The sequence below is a fragment of the Crocodylus siamensis genome, chromosome 4 (genome assembly GCF_052110815.1).
Source record: "Crocodylus siamensis isolate JL-2025a chromosome 4, ASM5211081v1, whole genome shotgun sequence".
Classification (NCBI taxonomy): Eukaryota; Metazoa; Chordata; order Crocodylia; family Crocodylidae; genus Crocodylus; species Crocodylus siamensis.
The window spans coordinates 25,999,122-26,020,080 of record NC_143398.1 but is presented as its reverse complement, the minus strand read 5'-3'; the positions used below and the strand labels follow the sequence as shown (position 1 = coordinate 26,020,080).

General features: G+C 46.8%; 1 protein-coding gene and 1 non-coding gene across 2 annotated transcripts in view; one reads left to right on the top strand and one right to left on the bottom strand.

The window, feature by feature from the left end:
• LOC149865573 (uncharacterized) overlaps positions 1-20,959 on the top strand; it is a 63,373-nt gene that overhangs the window by 27,997 nt on the left and 14,417 nt on the right. The window lies entirely within an intron of this gene.
• On the bottom strand, positions 18,323-18,395 carry TRNAR-CCU (transfer RNA arginine (anticodon CCU)). Its single transcript has one exon. It is a non-coding gene; the product is annotated as a tRNA-Arg (tRNA).

Genomic DNA, 20,959 nt, shown 5'->3' with positions numbered 1-20,959 from the left:
GGACAAGCTCAGCAAATGGGCGGATGAGAACCTGATGTTGTTTAACACCGAAACATGCAAGGTTCTCCACTTTGGGAGGAAAAACCTGCAGCATCCTTATAGGCTCAGCAGTGCTACGCTGGTTAGCACTACAGAAAAAAGAGACTTGGGGGTCATCATTGACCACAAGATGAACATGAGCCTGCAATGCAATGCTGTGGCTAGTAAAGTGACCAAAATGCTTGGTTGCATCCATAGATGCTTCTCAAGCAAGTCCCAGGGCATCATTCTCTCCTTGTACTTAGCCTTGGTGAAGCCGCAGCTGGAGTACTGTGTCCAGTTTTGGGCTCCACAATTCAAAAAGGTGTGGAGAAGCTTGAGAGAGTCCAGAGAAGAGCCACACGCATGATCAGAGGTCAGGCTGAGAGCCATGGGGCTCTTTAGCCTGGAAAAACGCAGGCTCAGGGGTGATCTGATGACCACCTATCAGTTTATCAGGGTGACCACCAGTTTCTGGGGGAACATTTGTTCACCAGAGCGCCCCAAGGGATGATGAGGACGGGATTCACCTCCAAAGAGGATTACTCCGCGCTGGTCTGGTCCTGCAGGGACCAAACCAGGAAAGCCAAGGCTGCAACTGAACTCCAACTAGCTTCAGGCATCAAGGACAACAAAAAGTCCTTTTTCAGATATGTGGGGAGCCGGAGGAAAAGCAAGGGCAATGTTGGACCCCTGCTAAACCAGATGGGGCAACTGACAACTGACGCCCAGGAAAAAGCCAACCTATTAAATAGGTACTTTGCATCAGTCTTTCATCAGTCACACGGGATGCCCATGCCTGCTATGGGACAGGGAAATCTGGGTGAGGGGGATCCCCTACCCGCCATCAATGCTGACCTCGTGAAGGAACACCTTGAGAAGCTGGATACCTTCAAGTCAGCTGGCCCTGACAATCTGCACCCCAGGGTACTCAAGGAGCTGGCGAGCGTCATAGCCCAGCCCCTGGCACGGATCTTTGAAAACTCCTGGCGCTCTGGTGTAGTGCCAGAAGACTGGAAGAAGGCCAATGTGGTGCCAATCTTCAAGAAAGGGAGGAGAGTGGATCTGGCTAACTACAGGCCCATTAGCCTGACTTCTATCCTGGGGAAGATCTTGGCAAAGTTTATTAAGGAGGCCATCCTTGAGGGACTGGCCCAGGCTAACATTCTAAGGGACAGCCAGCACGGGTTTGTTGCGGGTAGGTCTTGTTTGACCAATCTCATTTCCTTCTATGACCAGGTGACCTATCACCTGGACAAGGGAGAAGAGATTGATGTCATATATCTTGACTTCAAAAAAGCTTTTGATCTGGTATCCCATGATCACCTGTTGGCCAGACTGCCCAGTTGTGGCCTTGGCTCCACCATGATCCGCTGGCTGGGAAATTGGCTTCGTGGTCGGACCGAGAGGGTTGTGATTGATGGCAGTCACTCATCATGGTGCCCTGTGACCAGTGGGGTCCGTCAGGGCCCTGTCCTGGGACCCATACTGTTCAACGTCTTCATTAACGATGTGGACACTGGAGTCAGGAGTGGACTGGCCAAGTTCGCCGATGACACCAAACTTTGGGGCAAAGCATCCACACCAGAAGATAGGCGGGTGATCCAGGCTGACCTGGACAAGCTCAGCAAATGGGCAGACGAGAACCTCATGGTGTTTAACACCGATAAATGCAAGGTTCTCCACCTTGGGAGGAAAAACCTGCAGCACCCTTATAGGCTCGGGAGTGCTACGTTGGTTAGCACTACAGAAGAAAGAGACTTGGGGGTCATCATTGACCACAAGATGAACATGAGCCTGCAATGCGATGCTGCAGCTAGTACAGCGACCAAAATGCTGGCGTGCATCCATAGATGCTTCTCGAGCAAATCCCGGGACGTCATTCTCCCCTTGTACTCAGCCTTGGTGAGGCCGCAGCTGGAGTACTGCGTCCAGTTTTGGGCTCCACAATTCAAAAAGGATGTGGAGAAGCTTGAGAGAGTCCAGAGGAGAGCCACGCGCATGATCAGAGGTCAGGAAAACAGATCTTACGATGACAGGCTGAGAGCCATGGGACTCTTTAGCCTGGAAAAGCGCAGGCTCAGGGATGATCTGATGGCCACCTATAAGTTTATCAGGGGTGACCACCAGGATCTGGGGGAACGTCTGTTCACCAGAGCGCCCCAAGGGATGACGAGGTCGAACGGTCACAAACTACTGCGAGACTGTTTCAGTCTGGGCATGAGGAAGAATTTCTTTACTGTCCGAGCCCCCAAGGTCTGGAACAGCTTGCCATAGGAGGTGGTTCAAGCACCTACATCGAACACTTTCAAGAGCAAATTGGATGCTTATCTTGCTGGGATCCTATGACCCCAGCTGACTTCCTGCCCTTTGGGCGGGGGGGCTGGACTCGATGATCTTCCGAGGTCCCTTCCAGCCCTAATGTCTATGAAATCTATGAGAACAAAATATGTTTTGTCTGTTTTGTCTTATTTGTCTTATTTGGTTGTTTGTTTGTTTAATTTATTGAAGTTGTCAAAAGTTTAAATTCATATAAATGTCATCTAAATATTGTAAAAAATCATTAGCAATACCCCGCCTAAAATTTAAATTTGTTTGTGGATCCCAAACCAGAACATTTTTGTTTAGCTGGGACTGGAAAGTTGTTCTGATATTTAAAACAAAGGGCAGTAATTTATATAAAAGTTTAAAGTTATAAATTCCTTTTATTTACCAAAATGGCAGTTATTAAAAGGTAATAATGTATGTGTATTTTTAGCAAACAGCTAATAAAATTTTTAAGGCTATAAAAAGAATCTCATTTGTATTTGAATACTGTTTATAACACCAGCATATCAAAATGTGTGTAAAAAAAACTGCATGAACCCATTATTTTAAAAAAAAACCCACAAAAACCTGCATAGTTAATTCTTTCCTGAACCTGAGATCTCTATGTTTAAAAATTGGTTAAAATCAAAGTTAAATTTGGCTCAGCAACGGTGTAGCATTGCCTAGGTATCTATGGCAAGTTAAAAAAAAATGTGGACCACCACTGAAGCATTAAAAAGTTTGCTTGGTATAAAAAACAAGCTTAGTTGTGTTATGTATTGTGTGGCAGCTGGAGCTGCTCACAGGGGTTGGAGGCTTCGGATACAGACCCCAGTGCTCCTGAAGACAGCCCCCAGGAGAGAGCCAGAGCTGGGGTGGGAGCTGCGCGAGCCAGCGGTGCGCTGGCGATCAGGCTGGGCAGCAGCCAGCTGATGACATCAACTGCGCCCACCGCCGTGAGAGATTTCAAAACCCCGCCAGAAGCCAGGTATAGGGGAAGCCAGTAGTGTGAGACACCTAGCTTTTTGGGGTTGATCCCGACCAGCACAGGTGCCCCACAGTGCTGACCCACCAGAGTAGGACGGGATCAGAATGGAGAAGACAGAACATGCTTCCCCATGCTGAGCATCCGGCAGAGGGCTCTATCCCAGTGTTGGGAGCTCTGAGTCTCTGCAGTCGCCCTTGACCCTGCGGAGGGCATGGCTGTTCCAGGCCTGGCAGAGGGACGGAGCAGGGCGAAGAAGCAGGGATGAGCTGAAACCATAAGTCTGCACTCTCCCCTGAGACTGATGGGCCAAGGCCCAATGAGAGACCATAAAGAGCCAGAACCAGTAATTAGGAACAGAGGCATGATAGCCCACACGGTTGATGAGTGGACTAGGGTGCAGGGGAGGCGGAGCCCCAGGACCAGTGGCACCGACACCCATGAGTATTACTGTCCCCAGGACAGCATGGCAACACAACTGAACCCCTCCTTCAAGTATGTTTCCATCACATCATGGCAGATGAGTCGGGGTGCTTGGCCCAGGGAGCGGGAGATACTCACACCAACATCCAGGGACGTAACAATTGGCTGTGTTTGTAAAATGTTATTGCCATGAGTGCTGTAATTTTATGTATTTTGTGCCCCGGTAAACTGTTCAGTCTAACCAAGCTAAACCATGGCTATATCAGAATATAACCCCAGTGCAGCTGGGACTGAATTTGCCACTCTTGCAGCAAGTTCTGCCTCACACTGATCTACACACTGTACTCCAATCTATTAAAAATAAAATCAAGAAACCATGGTTCAGATCAAACATAACAAAAAAAATTACTTACAGTGTTTAAAAAGGTCCAGAACACTAAACAACATTCTTGGTGAAAAACTTTAATTAAAGTAAGTCCAACTACTATGGAATTTTTAAATCTAATGTTACATCCTATTGCTGTTTTGCTTTTTGTGCAAATGGTATTGCTTGTATTCATAATTTTGTGTTAAAAAATAAAAACAGTTATATTTTAAACGAAAATTCGATCAAGCTCAGCACCTGCAAGAATTATATCATAACGAGCTCCTTTAATAAGCAAAATGTCAGGCAAGCCTGGAATAAAATAATCCCTCACTGTATAAAAAGCTGTTAATGGCTGCAACCCATACAGGCCTTGAGCAGCAGGGGCAAAATTTAATTACCAAATTAACTTCCATGCAGTGATGGCATAGGTAAACCTAGCCACCAAGGAAGGGATTGTTAGGGTAGTTTGTTATGTTTAATGCTTTATAGCTTCACATGCTTATAGTATTATTTATATTTAGCCTTATTTAATTATTGCTTAAGTTTTGTCCTTATTAACTTTTTATTTTTTTATTTGCTGACTTTGAATTGTTTTTATAAAACTCATAGGTGTTTATTATATCATATCTTTTCTTCCTTATCACTGTAAAAAGTTCTTTTAACCTAACATAGCAGCGGCCTTGTTACCAGCTCCAATTAACTGAACTTGGCACTAACCAGCTAATCAAAAGAATAAAAGGATTGAATATATTCATGAACGGTAATAAGGAAAACCAATGAACAATGCCCAAAGTAAAACACTGGAAAAGGCCAAATTAAAAAATACGCTTGTAATGGGTGTCTGTTAGACAAAAAATATGGTTGATGGGATAAAAAATGAACAGTATGCTAACTGCAGACAGATCAATCCAAAAGCAAAAATTCATCAAAGGAGTAAAATTTTAAAAACGTATAAAAGAGGAAAGCAAAAAAAGATAGTCATCTGCATCATAAATCTAGCCTTCAACACCTGTCTGGACTGTCCCAGCCCACGACGTACCCTTTGCTTCCAGGAACTGAGTGGCCATTTTTCTGTTAAGCAAAGTAACATCTGGTATTGGGTGAGATTATTGTACTAAATGTTTTTCTCTCTCTAAATATAACAACTGCTAAATTTAATATTTGTTGTACTACTAAAGTTAGTTAGACTTTAATTTTAGGACACTAAGTTGACCAAAACTTGAATTGTAAAACACTGAGTTGTTTACATTTAAGTAAAACTTTTATTTTAAAACACTATGTTATCTGCAGTCGTATTTCACATTCCATTTAAGGGTTAATTGTGCTTTAGTGATCCCTTAACATTAGCTGGAAAACAGTGGTGTTAACACAAGGGACATTTCTATTCAGTCAGCAGCGAGGGAGGGAATTTACTTCATGGCACATCTAATCTTCCTGATTCCTGCCAATCTCTTCTCACTCCACAGGTGTTAACAACCCTTTCTCCCTTTCAGTGGTCTTGATATTCCACTCTTTAAACTATTGTTTCTTTCAGCTAAAAACCTTAGCTCAGGTGTGATCATTTTAACTCAAGTATAGAAATGACTGACAGTAAAATATTGGAGGCACTGTCAAGAAGGCTAGGTTTGGTTTTATGAATTTGAATAAAAGACACTTAACTGTAATGACTACAGGACTAATGAAATAGTATCTTTTGACTATTTTTGCATAATTTGTTGTGCTTTTTAAACTTAATATATAATCTAGCAAATTAGTGCACATTCCAATAAATTTGTATTTGTTTTGCTTTGATTTTACACTGAATAACTCTGCACTAGACCCCTAGCATACTAGTATAGCTTCCAATGTCTCTTTAACCGAAGAAAAATACGTGATGTTATGTGTAATGATGTGACACACCACCTGCACCCTCCCTTTCAAAATCCTAGATCTGCCAGTGGGCATTGACAGATGTCCAGCTTTACCTGTGCAGTTGCCACAGTAGTTGCTATTACTGCACCTTATTGCTGCTTGGAAGGGAAGGTAGTAACAGCCTCTTTGCATTGAACGAACAGCTACCCTAGGACCTACACGGAATGTAACTTGCGTCAGTATAGGCTTACCCCTATATTTCCTTGGAGTGACTCTTCAGCTGATTCTAATAAGCTACACCAGTGTTGGGTTAGATATATATCAGTGTTAGGACAGGTAGCAGTGGTGTAAACAGGTCGTAAGTCCAAGCCCACCAAACATAGGGCTGGAAGGGACCTCAGGAGAGACTGTCTAGTCTAGGGGTCAGAGACATTTTTGGGTTGAGTGGCAAAAACCAGCAAGCTGGATTTGACATGCCGGGGGTAGATGGAAGGGAAGCTTCAGCCCCTTCCCCGCCATGCTCCCCAAGGTCCACATGCAGCTGTTGCCGGCAATGAGCCAGGCCGGGGCTCCAGACCCCGTTGCAGCCACTTGCAGCTGCCTGCTACAAGCAGCCTGGGCTCTAGGCAGGCTCCTGCCCACTATGGAGGCCAGGCTACTCGCCACAGGTTGTAAAGCAGCTGCACTGGAGTCCAGAGCCCTGCTAGGCTCCATGGCGGTGGCTGCCCATGTGCCTCAGTCCATGGTGAGGAAGGGGCCAGAGTTGCACTGCCCCAGGCTCCTTTCTTGCTATGCACTCCAAGGTGTGCATTTAGCTACTGCCAGCCAGGGAGCTGGCCTGGGGCTCTGGACCTCAGTGTACCAGTTGCAGCCTTCTGGCTGCTTGTCACATCTAGCCTGGGCTCTGGGCACCTGCTGCCTGCCATGGAGCCTGGGCTGCTCGCAGCAGAGCTTTCAGCCTCCCAGCTGCCTGCTGCAAGCAGCTCAGGCTCCGTGGCCAGCGGCAGCTGCCCAGAGCCCAGACCAGCTGTAGCATGCCCAGCAAAATGGCCTCACATGCCATACTCTGGCATGCATGCTGGGTTACTGACCCCTGGTATATCCCAAACTCCTGCTCAAGAGAGTTTAAAGAGGGTGAACCTCTTTAAGACAAATGTTTTTTCTAATCTACACTTACAACCTTCCATAGTGACAGAGACTCCACAGTGTTTCTAGTCAACCTGTTCCAGTGCTAAATCACCATCATAACTGGAAAGTTCTTTCTAACAGCTAATCTAAATCTTCCTTGTTGCAATTTAAACTAATTACTTCTTGTCCTGTGCCCGCTGGTTCCCCATTGGTCAAGTTCAGTTTAGTAGGACTACTCACAGAAGTAGAAGAAAGTAATTAATTATGGGCCACATTCTGCTTTCTTGTTGGAATGGTAGTTACAAAAATATTTAGAATGTGGCATTTTCCGATTGGGCATAATCACTTTATGGCAAATCAAACTTTGGGCCTAAAACAATTGATAGTATCCCTCTCAATGGCAGCTTTGCTCTGAAAATTGACTATGTAAATATGCCGTGTTGTTCAAATGTGGTCTCTTTATGATTTTTTTTAATATCATCTGGTCATTTTGGTGACAAAATAACTGTTTTCTTGGTAGCACATCCAGGCCACTGCTGATGGGGAGCGACCTGAATTTTATTTTGGCTTGCATATCATGGATCTGTTCTAGTGACAGGGAGAAATATTGCCCATTTACACCTGTATAATTGGTTTGGTTTGGTTTGGCAACTGTTGATTTTTCTGGATTATGGTGTACATGTGAGAGGTCACTTGGACCTTTGAGCCTTGCTGCCCAGCCTCGCAGCCTGCTAGAGGGAGAAGCCACCAGCATAAAGGGGAGAAGCCAAGATGGCAGCCATTCACTCTGCTGCTGATTGGCCTATTATGCTCTCCTGGCCCTCTCTACCAATCAGTGGTGAGAGGCAGAGCTCCCGGGGCCCTACAGCCAATCAGTGGGGGGGGGGGGGTCACTGCAAAAAGACCATGAAAGTGGTACAGGCACTGTGAGCAGCCTGTGATTCTTCCTTTGCCTTGGTGCACTTTAAGGAGATTCCTCCAGATAGGGCAGTTAAAGTCCCTTTTAACATGCCTAATGGCATGACATTGTGGGGAACTTGGTAGAGACCATGTGTGGGATCAGACCATTCAGCCTTAGCTACTCAATTGTTAATAAGTAGCAGGCAGAGGAGCAGCAGTAGTCTCTAATAGCAGTAGAATAGTGCCTGTATTCACCTCTTTTTTTTAAGATATATTTATCCCCTCTTCTTCCTGACAGGACTACCTCCCCTCTGAGCAGGAAAGCCTCTTACATATATTTGTTTAAATTTCTCATTTTAAATGTCTCCAGCTTTTGATTCTGGAAATTACATTAGGTGTTCCACAGTGTTCGGGGGATAAACCTCCTGTAGACTTCTCTGACTGCAGACCTTTAAAAAGGTCACCATCCTGATGTTGTATAGAATATGGCATTTTAAGACACTGAGCTTGGGAGCACAAGTGATATACTGTACCCCTCTACTGTCCTGAGCTACATACTTCACTTGAAATGTAAACTGTTGGAAAATCTTGTGTAAAAAATTAATTAATACACTCCAGAACACATTTTACCTGGATTTTACCTGGATTTTTAAAGTTGCATTGTGTATATATATTTAGCAGAAAAAATACTATTGCTCAGATAGTGAAATGCAAGTGGGTCTTTGTTACACAAAGGTTTAAGAAAGATCAGAAGAGGAGGAGGAACTCATGAGTTCTGTGGTTGTCTAATGCAGTATTGCATCATTTTGTGAGGATGGGCATCTGAAAGAAGAAGTAAATGGGGACAGGAGAAGTAGCGTAGATGAAAGGAATTCACGTGTTTAAACAGGCCCCCAGTATTGTGGTGCTCATCTGGGTCCAGAGTTTACCAATAAGAAGAAATAATAATCTTAAAGTGTTTCCATATCACTTCTTTGAAGTACTAACTTTATAAATTACATACAGTTAAACATTAACATACTTTAAAATCTATAAAGTACTTACAAACTGATGTGAAATTGTCCATCTATTAGTTGTATCTCTTTACCCCACCCATTGCATGTTACTTAGCTGTTTCTACTGCAGTCTCCTCAGAGCACGCAGACTCTTGCAGTGTGTGAACACTGCACAGTTGAGGCATTATCAGAAACAAACAATGAATGTCCAAAACGCATCTGTTGGCCCTGGAACCAGGGGGGACAAATCCTGTTTTGCTTTCTGAACCTCAGTGACATGTGTACAGCTGCGCAAGTGAAATTTCTGTCACTTACATACAATTTGCCATTCAGCTCTGCCCTTGGAAACCCACACGTGTGTACTCAGCATGCCCAGCAGGGCTGTGTTCTAGTCAGGTAACTACACAGCAAAATAGAATTGCTCTGATATATGCCTAATAAATCCTAAAAAATTGGTTTACAGACAAAATGCAACTAGAGGCTGTTAGATGGCGGAAGAGGACCACCCATGTTAGGCTCAGCAGCCTAGTGGCCAGGGCACTAGCCTAGGTTCTAGGTCCCCCTCACCCTAGTAAATACTTTGTCTACCAGGCCACAGGCCAAACTTTTCATCACCTAGGCATCTCTCGAGCCCTCCTCTTAGAACTGGCCCACTGCACCTTGTATTTAATAGTCCCTGGATAAGCAATACTTGGGAAGGTTTCTGCCTCATTGGCGGTCTGGATGAGAACCTAATGCCCCCTCCTTTCCAAGTCAGCAGCCATCTCACTGGGCCACATGCCTGCGCTCTCCTTCTTTAAAACTGACAGCCACCACAAATTAATACTTCCTTTGGTCAGGGTCACTCATTTGGGCATTTGTGGTGTGACAAAGGGCATGGACATTTATCTGCTTTTGCTTTGTGCTACCATAAAAATTATGGCAATGTAAAGGTGACTTCTGTTTGCAGTCTGAGATGCACAAATGGAAACAGGATTTAACCTGTGGTGCATCATTTGTTTGTTCATCTAGGTTATGCTTTCTGCCCTTTTCCAAGATAGTAGCAATAACACATTCCTTGGTATTGGCCCTTTAAGGAGAAGTCTTTGATTTCAAGGAGAGTTTTGTGTGAGTAATTACCCCCACTCAATATCAGGTTCACTTAAAATCATAGAAGAATAGGGCCGGAAGGCACCTTCAGAGGTTGTCCAGTCCTCTAGAGGCAGGATCATCTCTAGCCAAACCATCCTATACAAATCCATTGTCTCACCCAGGGGTGGGCAATTATTTAGGGCGGAGGGCCACTTACTGGGTTCTGGCAAGCCATTGAGTGCCGCATGACAGGCAGCCAGGGGCTGATGAATATTAATTTTCTAAACTTTTTAGGGGCTCTGTGATCTGGATAGAATGGCCTGGTGGGCCGCATTTTGCCCACCCTGGTCTAACCTATTAATAAATCTAACAAGTCAACCCTGACACAACCACAAGGTATAACATCCTAACCTGCCACAGGTATAGCAGGGGGACCATGGTGGTAATGAGGCATGAGTCAGCATGGGTCTTAGTGTGTCTCTCAGCATGGAGGCCTGGGATCAGACAGATCCCAGAATGGAGGCATGGGGTGTCCACCTGCCCAAGGTGGTGGGAAAGTGTCGGCAACTCCAGGCTGCCTGCAATCTACTGCCATGGAGCAAATTAACATCCACCGCTATAAAGTGGCGCAACTTAGAAGCTTTTGTTATGCCACTTATGTGGCATGATGAAGGGTAGGGGTGTCTATTTGTTTGCCATCTGCAGCCATAAAAATTGTTACGGCTACACAAATGCAACATCAGGTGATGTCTGTTCCTGTCCTGCCTTCTTCCTAGCTTCAGACTACCATGGCTAGCTACCTCTCTCTAAAGACTGAACACACAGCACATAGAATTATACAAAGTTAGGGTTGGAAGGGACCTCACGAGATCATCTAGTCCAACCCCCTGCTCAAAGCAGGACCATCCCCAACTAGATCATCCCAGCCAGGGCTGTGTCTAGCTAGGTCTTGAAAATTGCCAAGGATGGAGATTCCACGACCTCTCTGGACAACCTGTTCCAGTGTATTATTACCCTCCTAGTGAGAATTTTCTTCCTACTATCTAACCTAAACTTCCCTTGCTGCAACTTGAGACCGTTGCTCCTTGTTCTGTCATCTGCCACAACTGAGAACAGTCCAGCTCCATCCTCTTTCAAACCTCCCTTCAGGTAGTTGAAGGCTGCTATCAAATCCCCTCTCAGTCTTCTTTTCTGTAGACTAAATAAGCCCAGTTCCCTCAGTCTTTCCTCACAAGTCATGTGCCCCAGCACCCTCACCACTTCTGTTGCCCTCTGCTGGACTCTCTCCAATATCTCCACATCCTTTCTGTAGTGAGGGGCCCAAAACTGAACACAGTACTCCAGATGTGGCTTCACCAGTGTTGAATAGAGGGGAATAATCACTTCCCTTGACCTGTTGGCAACACTCCTGCCAATGCAGCCCAGCCACAAAAGAAGGCTGAGAGGTGATCTTGTGGCCACCTACAAATTCATTAGTGGGACACAATAAGGGATTGGAGATGCTCTGTTCACCAGGGTGCCTCTTGGGGTAACAAGGACCAATGGTCACAAACTGACAGAGCAGATTTAGACTAGATGTCAGGATAAAACTTCTTCATGGTAAGGGTGGCCAAAATTTGGAATGGGCTTCCAGGGGAGGTGGTGCTCTCCCTTACCTTGGAGTCGTTAAGAGAAGGCTGGATAGACATCTGGCTGGGGTCATCTGACCCCAGAACTCTTTCCTGCCTAGGCAGGGGGTCAGACTCAATGATCTGTTGAGGTCCATTCTGACCCTAGCATCTATGAATTTATACTGTTAGCCTTCTTGGCAACAAGGGCACACTGCTGGCTCATTTTCCACCTATTGTCTGCTGTAACCCCCAGGTCATTTTCTGCGAAGTTGTTGCCCACCCAGTCAGCCCTGAGCCTGTACCGGTGCATGGAATTGTTCTGTCCTAAGTGCAGGACTTTGCACTTGTCCTTGTTGAACCTCATGAGGTTTTTTTTGGCCCAATCCTCCAATTTTTCTAGGTCACTCTGAATCTTAGCCCTACCCTCCAGCATATCTACTGCTCCTATCAGCTTGGTGTCATCTGCAGACTTGCTGAGGGTGCACTCTGTGCCATCTTCCAGGTCACTGATGAAGACAAACAAAACCAACCCCAGGACCAGCCCCTGCAGCACTCCACTTTGGATACCAGCTGCCAACTAAACATTGAGCCATTGTTTACTACCCTCTGAGCCCGATGCTCCAGCTAGTTTTTTATCCACCTTATAGTCCATACTTCCTTAGCTTGCCTCTGAGAATGTTTCATAGTAGCTAGGGTCAGGAGGGACCTGAACAGATCATCTAGCCTGACCCCCTGCCACAGGCAGGAATGAATGCTGGGTTCACAAGACCCCAGACAGGTGATCATCCAACCTCCTCTTGAATTTGCCCAAGGTAGGGGTGAGGACCACTTCCCTGGGAGGTTGGTTCCAGATTTTGGTCACCCTAACTGTAAAAAATTGCCTTCTAATCTCTAACCTAAACCTATTCTCCATCAGTTTATTAGTATTGTTCCTCATCACCCCAGGTGGTGATGGGGAGAAAAGGGCTCTACCTATTTGTTGTTGATCTCCCCTGATGAGTTTGTAGGCAGCTACCAGGTCCCCCCTCAGCCTCCTTTTGCTGAGGCTGAACAGGTTCAGGTCCCTCAGTCTCTCCTCGTAGGGCCTGTCCTGCTGCCCTCTCCCCAAGCGGGTGGCCCTCCTCTGAACCCTCTCCAGGCTGGCCACATCCCTTTTGAAGTGCAGCACCGAGTAATGAATTCAGTACTCCAACTGCAGCCTGACCAAAGTCTCATAGAGGGGGAGTTATCACCTCTCTGGACTGGCTTGAGATGCACCTTTGAATGCATGACAAGGTATGGCTGGCCTTGCTGGCTATGGTCTGGCATTGGCAGCTCATGTTGATCTTGGGAGTCAATAATGACTCCAAGATCCCTTTCCGCCTCTGTGCTTTCAAGAAGGGAACTCCTCAGCCTGTATGTGTGCTGTGGATTCCTTCTCCCACAGTGCAGCACCCTGCATTTGTCTACGCTGAACTCCATCCTATTCTCATCTGCCCACTTTTGTAGTCTATCTAAATCTATTTGCAGCCTCTCTCTCCCTTCAAGTGTGTCCACCTCGCCCCACATCTTAGTGTCATCAGCAAACTTGGACAGCGTGCTTTCCACCCCCTCGTCCAAGTCACTGATGAAGATATTAAACAGCGGGCCTGAGGACGGAGCCCTGGGGTACCCCACTGCTCACATCTCGCCAGGTTGAGTACAACCCGTCCACCACTACTCTCTGCGCCCCATCAGACAATTTTTTACCCATCCAACTGTGCAGGCATCAATACTACAGTCGCTTAATTTATTGATGAGGATGGGGTGAGAGACAGTGTCAAAGGCCTTCTTAAAGTCTAGAAAGACTATGTCCAAGCGACACCATCAGCCAAGGACTTAGTTACTTGGTCATAAAAGGCAATCAGGTCGGTCAGGCAGGACCTGCCTTTGATGAACCCATGCTGATTGCCCCTGAGCATGATCTCCCCTGCAGGCTCCCCACTGATGTGCTCCTTGATGATTCTCTTCAAGATCTTCCCGAGCACCAAGGTGAAGCTTACAGACCTATAGTTACTTGGGTCCTCCTTCCTCCTTTTCTTGAATGTTATGGGAGACCGTATCAAAAGACTTACTAAAAATCAAGGCACATCACATTTACTTGTCTTGCCACATTTACAGATCCAGTCACCTTGTTATAAAAGGCAGTCAGGCTGGTCAGGCATGACTTGGCCCAGTGAATCCATGCTGACTGTTCCTAATCACCGTTTTGTCCTCCAAGTGCTTAGAAATGGATTATTTCCCTAACCTGTTCTTTCATCACTGAGGGCTGCTCATCTTCCCAAACTGTGCTGCCCCGTGCAGTAGTCTGGGAGCTGACCTTGCATGTGAAGACTGAGGCAAAAAAGGCATTGAGCACATCAGCCTTTTCCGCATCCTCTGTCCCAAGGTTGCCTCCGCCATTCAGTAAGAGACCCACACTTTCCCTGATCCCCTTCTTGCTACTAACATATATTTGCTACTGCTGTGCTCCCATCGCCGTGTCCCCCCAGCTGCCAGGGGCGCTGGTCGTTCATGTCCTGAATTCTATCATCTTGTGGTTACTGCTGCCCAAGTTTCCATCCACTACTAAATTTCCCACCAATTCATCCCTGTTTGTGAGCAGCAGGTCAAAAAGAGCATGGCTCCTAGTTGGCCACTCCACATTTGGACCAAGAAGTTGTCCCCAATACTGTCCAAAAACATCCTAGATTGCCTACATACTGCTATATTACCCTCCCAGCACATGTCAGGGTGACATCACTCAGGGACATATCCTAGGGTAGATGCTGAGAGTGCCTATTATTTATAAGCATCAAAGCCTCAGGGATTAGTCTTGAATTTTGGAGTCTTAGCCTCTGAGATGTTGCTATTGCACCTATTGCTGTTGATGGTGGGGTCTAGCCTAGGTGAAATATAAGTAAATCAACTGTACAAACAAACTCATTAGCAATGATTTACATGACACTAGGACATTTCACAGAGAAAGGGAAGACACCATAGGAGTACCACCTCAGTGCTAAGGAAGGGTGGCTGGGCCCACTCAGGTAGGGATTGTGACATTTTTCTAGGTGTAGATGCAGTTTACTTGGTTGTAAGCAGTCTTTTGTTTTTCATTTGCTTTTCCTTTTAGAGTATTTTAGTCTTTATAGATCAAACTCAATGGAAAAGGACAGGGTTCTTTTTGTTGCTATATCTTGTCTACTGAAAAGTAGACATTTATCATAGTGCTATACACTTACAGCATTATATTATTGGTACATCATTGTGAGACCATTGCCTTATAGTGACACCTGCTGGCCAGGCAGAAAAGTAAAAAATGGGTGCTTATGTCACTAAAATTTCTCAGCGATAGAAAAAACGAATTCCTTTCTGACCTTATTTTAGTTCTGTTGTGGCACAAGGAGTCCTTAATTGGGTAGCACCACTTAAGGGGAAGGATACTCCCATGATTAGAGGTTAGTCTGGGCCTGGAAAACCCAAGTCCCTTTCCCTTTTCTGCCATTCATATCCTAAAAGCTGTACTTAGAGGAATTTAAGCATCACAATGACCTGATGATTACCAAGCATCCTCTATAGGCATGTCTAAGGGCAGTACAGAGTAGCATGACACTGTCAGAGACGGTGCCTGATGATGCTGAGCTTGCTCCAGGTCTGCTATTCTGTGATTCCAGAACAGCATGCCATTTGGTGATGTTAATCCTCTTGCACTCTCCATTCGCCTAATGATATCTCCTCTGCCCCTGTCCAAGTTTGTGATGATACCAAATTATGGGGCGAAGTTAACACACCAGAGGATAGGACAGATCAGGCAGATCTGGACAGGTTGGAAAAATGGGCAGAATGAAATAGGATGTAGTTCAACAAAGACATGTGCAAAGTGCTGCACTTGGGCAAAAAAACCCACTAACACACTTACAGGGTGGGGGAGGACCTTCTCAGCAGCACAGCAGTGGAAAGGGATCTTGGAGTCACAGTTGACTCCAAGATGAACATGAATCATCAGTGTGACGAAGTGTTCAACAAAACTAACTGTACTTTATCATGCATTAGCAGATGCATGACGAACAGATCCAGGAAGGTGATGCTTCCCCTCTGTGGCATGGGTCAGACTACATTTGGAGTACTATGTCAAGTTTTGGGTGCCACACTTCAAGAGGGATGCAGAGAATCTTGAGAGGGTTCAGAGGAGGCCACTCGTACAGTCAGAGGCCTGCAGGCAAGGCCCTACGAGGAGAGACTGAGGGACCTGAATCTCTTCAGCCATCGCAAGAGAAGACTGAGAGGTGATCTTATGGCTGCCTATAAATTCATCAGAGGAGAGCAGCAGGGAATAGGAGATGCTCTATTTACTAGGGCACCCCCTGCAGTAACTAGGAACAATGGCCACAAATTGATGGACAGCAGATTAGGTTGGACATTAGAAAGAACTTCTTCACAGTAAGGGTTGCCAGAATCTGGACTAGGCTTCCAAAGGAGGTGGTACACTCCCCTACTTTGGGGGTCTTTAAGAGGAGACTGGACAAGAACCTAGCTGGGGTTGTCTGACCCCAGCACTCTTTCCTGCCCAGAGCAGGGGTCAGACTCGATGACCTACTGAGGTCCCTTCCAACTCTAACATCTATGAATCCATCAGAGCCTTCATCACTGCTTCACGTCCTCAGTAGTCAAGGATGAGAGTGCTGAGGTTAGGGTGCATGAATCAGAAAATCAGGTACCTCAGGAGGTCATCAAATTCAACCCCCTGCTCAAAGCAAGACTATCGCAAATATGACAGGCTCACACTGGTGCTGGTGCCTCAATGTCATGGGCCTGCCCTGGGCCCCTGGGCCACATCACATCTGACCCTCTTGCCCTCCAAGACTTGGTGTTCCAAGATAACCCTGTACTCACCTGGAGGTGATCCAGTGGTTCTCTGTGGGCGAGGTGTGACCATAGTGGTGCATCTTCTATAGGTATCCTTCCTTCCTATACCCCATCCCTTTCTGCTCAGGTATTATTGCTGTTCTCATTGGGACATCATAAGTGTTTGCCACTTTGGCTGCCCCATGGGGTTATGCTGAGGCTTGGATCCTTATGGGTCTGGCCCCTGCTTATGCTGATGCAGGAACATAGGAGAAGGGCAACTAAGCAGATAAGATTAACTCAAAACGGTTTGGCTTGGTGGCCAGGCAAGGCACTGGTGCCTCACTGCCCTGAACTTCTCTGCCTTCTTGGGGTGTGACTTACTTCATGCCTTATGGGCCCCTGTCATCTTGCTATTGGGCCCCCTGGGCCTCTTGGCAATGTGCCCTCTCTGGGTGGACCCTTCCTGGGCTGGTGCTGGGCCAGGCCTGGCTTCACCTCAGGGTAGCTGCTCTTGTGCCCTTATGAAGCCTGTGCTCCCTCCCACCTGCCTGCTGACAACTCCCCAGTCTGCAGGTATTCCTGGTAAGCCTGTGCAGTTTGGGTACTGCTTCAGGGAGCTCTCCTCCGGCAGGTTTTCCCTGAGTACCTGTTCCCAGCTGCACTGGGTAGGGTCCTCAGGCAGGGGGGTTGGTGCATGCTTGGCCCCTGCTGCACTGCGGATAGGGCCCAGTTCGGTTTTGCCTGCTGAGGTGCCTGCTGGCAGTGTCTCTCTAGTGCTCCCAGCAGGCACTGTACTTATGGCTTCCCCACAAGTCCCCACCAAGAGGGAAGCATCTAGTGCCCCAGCTACCACATAGGGGGTGTGTCTGGCTGACTAGCCCCTGTGGGGCACATGTCCCACTGCTCTTTGGCTGCCCCCACAGTGAGGACAGTGTCTGGCTTCCCCCCCGGGGTGCTCTGGCAGAGGTGAGAATGGCTGGACCTGCTTCCAGTCCCCTGGCTGCCATCCCCCCTTTCCCTGCCTCTGGTGCACTTTTAAGCCATTGCCTTAGGGCTCTGGGCCAATCAGGAGTACACTTCTGTTTGCGCGGTGCTGACTACCTCATGTAGGAACTGGCTGTCCACGCTGCCATGGGCAGATGACTTGGGCATGGGGCTGTCACACCCAACTATATCATCTCAGCCAAGGCTTTTTCTAGCTGGGTCTTAAAAACCTCCAAGGATGGAGAGTCCACCACCTCTCTGGGTAGCCTGTTCCAGTGCTTTACTACCCTCTGACAGCTGTAGCTGTGGCCAAACACACACCATGTTGCATATTATCAATGACTGCCTGCTGACTATATTCAGTGGTGGACTACAGGAACTGCACATAGCCAGTGAGGATACTATCACATGGCTTGGCAATTACACACACACTGTCTGACTGACTGACTACCCTCCTAGTAAGAAAGTTTTTCCTAATATCTAACCTAAACTTCCTTTGTTGCAACTTGAGACTTGCTCCGTCATCTGCCATCACTGAGAACAGTGGCTCCATCCTCTTTTGAACCCTCCTTCAGGTAGTTCAAGGCGGCTATTCAATCCCCCTTCACATTTTCTTTTCTCCAGACTGAATATCCCTCTAACCATTCTGTTGCTCCAATTTGTCCACATCCTTGCTGTAGTAGGGAACCCAAAACCAGACACAGTGCTACAGATGCAGCTGAAGAATCACTTTCCTTGATCTGTTGGCAGCACTCCTATCAGCTCAGTATACTATTAGCCTTCTTTGCAAGAAGGGCACACTGCTGACTCATTGATCTTTGCTAAGGATTAATCACTTTGCCCCAGATGGGAATTGAACCCACAATCTCTGGCTTAGGAAGCCAGTGCCTTATCCATTGGGCCACTGGGGCCCCTATGAAAGCTCTCTCCTCCTGATCTTGTAGTCTATAGCAGACATCCACCATAACATCACCTTTATTGCTCTCTACTCTGACCCTAACCCAGAGACTTTCAGCAGGCCTATCTCTGCTTTCATACTGTACCTCTGAGCAATCATGCAGCTCTTTTACATAATGAGCAACTCCTCTGCTCTCTTTCCTGAACAGTTTATATCCATCCATGACAGTACTCCAGTCATACAAGCTATCTCACCAAGTCTCTGTTATTCCAATCACGTAAGGTGCAGGGGGTGCACAAATAACTGCGGGAAGGACTGAACTACTTTCTATTACTATTCACAAGGCTAGTCAACATATAGCAGGTCTACAGATAATGATGACGCATCTACCATCTTGTGCATTTTTCCTGCCCAAGGGCACATTGATGCCATTCAAAAAGATTTATTCCTTCCTTCACCTTTGTACTCCATCATTGTCAACTTACAGGCAAGAACTCAGAAGAGTTAGCTAGTAGGTTGTGCACAATCAAATATCCTCCTAGGGTGTTCCTGAGGCAACCACACTTCCTCTTCCTGTGTTCCAATTCACTGTATAGGAGCTGCTTAGGCAATTGTGTCATCCACATAAGTCATGTTTCTGGTTTATCACAGCCTAGCCTTTGTTACTAATCTCTTGACAGGCATGCAACCAGTGTACTAGGCTTAGTCACTGGTTATGCTGTAATACCACCTCATCTGGAGTTGGGTAAGAAAGTGCTTTTGTTGGAATGGCTCCAGCTGACAGATATGCCTTTTGTGCAACTTCTAAGTCTCTCAACACCCATTCAACAGTGTGATAAACATGACAGCTCTGTACACCTCTAGTTTGGTTGAGAGCTTGATCCTATACTAACTCCATATTCCCTCTGTAAGCCTGCCAAAGGCGGTATTAGCTCTCTGGAACTAGAGAGTCAGGAACACCCAAGGGTGTGCCCATCCTCAACTGGAAGGGATAGATGAGGCAGGCGACAGTACTGTGAGAGGGACACCGGTGATTTGAGCTCAGGTCCCTCTTTCCTTGAGTCAACTCCACACCAGTGCTCTTAACTATTTACAGTTTATTGAATTATAATTTACATATTATTCTTACCCTATATATATATATATGTAAGTATCTTAATAGGTATCAAAGGAAAACTTCCCAAAAGTATTCTTAAGGATATCTTTTAACAGCACCAAAGGTATATAGATAAATATTTACAATATGATAAGCCAGAAACCCATTATACAAAACTAACCCAATCCCATAACATATTGTACAACATATCCATAATTATGATAATAATCATACAAAACACGAGGCACAGTTTTACACAATATAAGGCGTGTTTTACCCCTGGATCCCAGGTAGCAAGGGATGCTTCCCCTCCTGTGGGTCTAGCTGGGAGGGAAGTTTTTGCACAGGGCTTCCTTCTGGGGGGTGCCTTATTTCAGGAATGCCTCCCCTGTGGGACCCGACTCCACCAACAATTTACAGTTTTCTTTGAGGAGCCATCAACTGGGTCTCAGGGCCCTCCACTCAGTCAGAGGCCCCACCAGCGCTGTCTGCAACATGCCAAGACCTCTCCTCCTGGCCCTGGTCCCTGATTTGGGCACTGAGGGTTCTTCTAGCTCTCGTGAGGGGAAACTAGCCACCGCTGGCTAGGTTTACCTAGCCTTACACCTTGGCCTCCCCTTTCCCAGGCTATGCTCAGGGCTCTGGGGCTCTTTTAGTTCTTTGGCCGGGCCACACTGCGGGGCTCCAGTTATCTGGCTTACACCAGGGCTAACCTGAGCAGCCTCAAGCTGCTCCCAGGGCAGGCTTTCTGTGTGCTGGACTGCAAACCACTTGGGGCACTAGCAGCCTTGAGCTGCTCCCAGGGCCGCCTGTCTGTGTGCTGGTCTGCACACTGTTCCATTCAGCCCCCTGCCGGAAATGCAGGCTTGAGCTGCCTTGATGCGGCTCCCAGAGCCTGAGCCCCATTTACCGGTCTGTGCACCACTGCGGTGAAGAAGGGATCCTGGTGGAGGCTCTTCCCTCTCCATCGTCCCTTGCCATTGCCACCCTGTGTGGCTCATGCCGCTTCTTGTATACCCCCAAAGGGCTCTACCCCTTGAAGTCCAGCAGACCTGCACTTTGCAGGTCCAAACTCAATCTGGGGCTCCTCACCCCTGCTCTGCAGGAAAGGGGTGGCACCGGTTCCTCCCCACTCTTCCCCGAGTGGTGGATGGGCTCCACCAATCAGCATTGAAAATTCTCAAGCTTGGGATATGCCAGGGCTCAAGCAGGTAAGTCTGCCACACTGTCAATACTGGTACCCTTGAAATGTTTTGAATGATGATAAGTCATCTCATGGACACTTGGCATTTCAGTTCCAATGGCAGAGAGACAGAAAGGCTACTCTATTTCACGGGTTTGTTGACATATAGACTTGGTTTCTCTCAGACTGATGGTTGGTCCAGAGTTGATTACAGAGTCAGCAAAATAGTCTACCAACATCTGATGATCTTTCCTGGGCTGGACTCCCAGTACAAAGTCATCAGTATACAAGAGTCCTT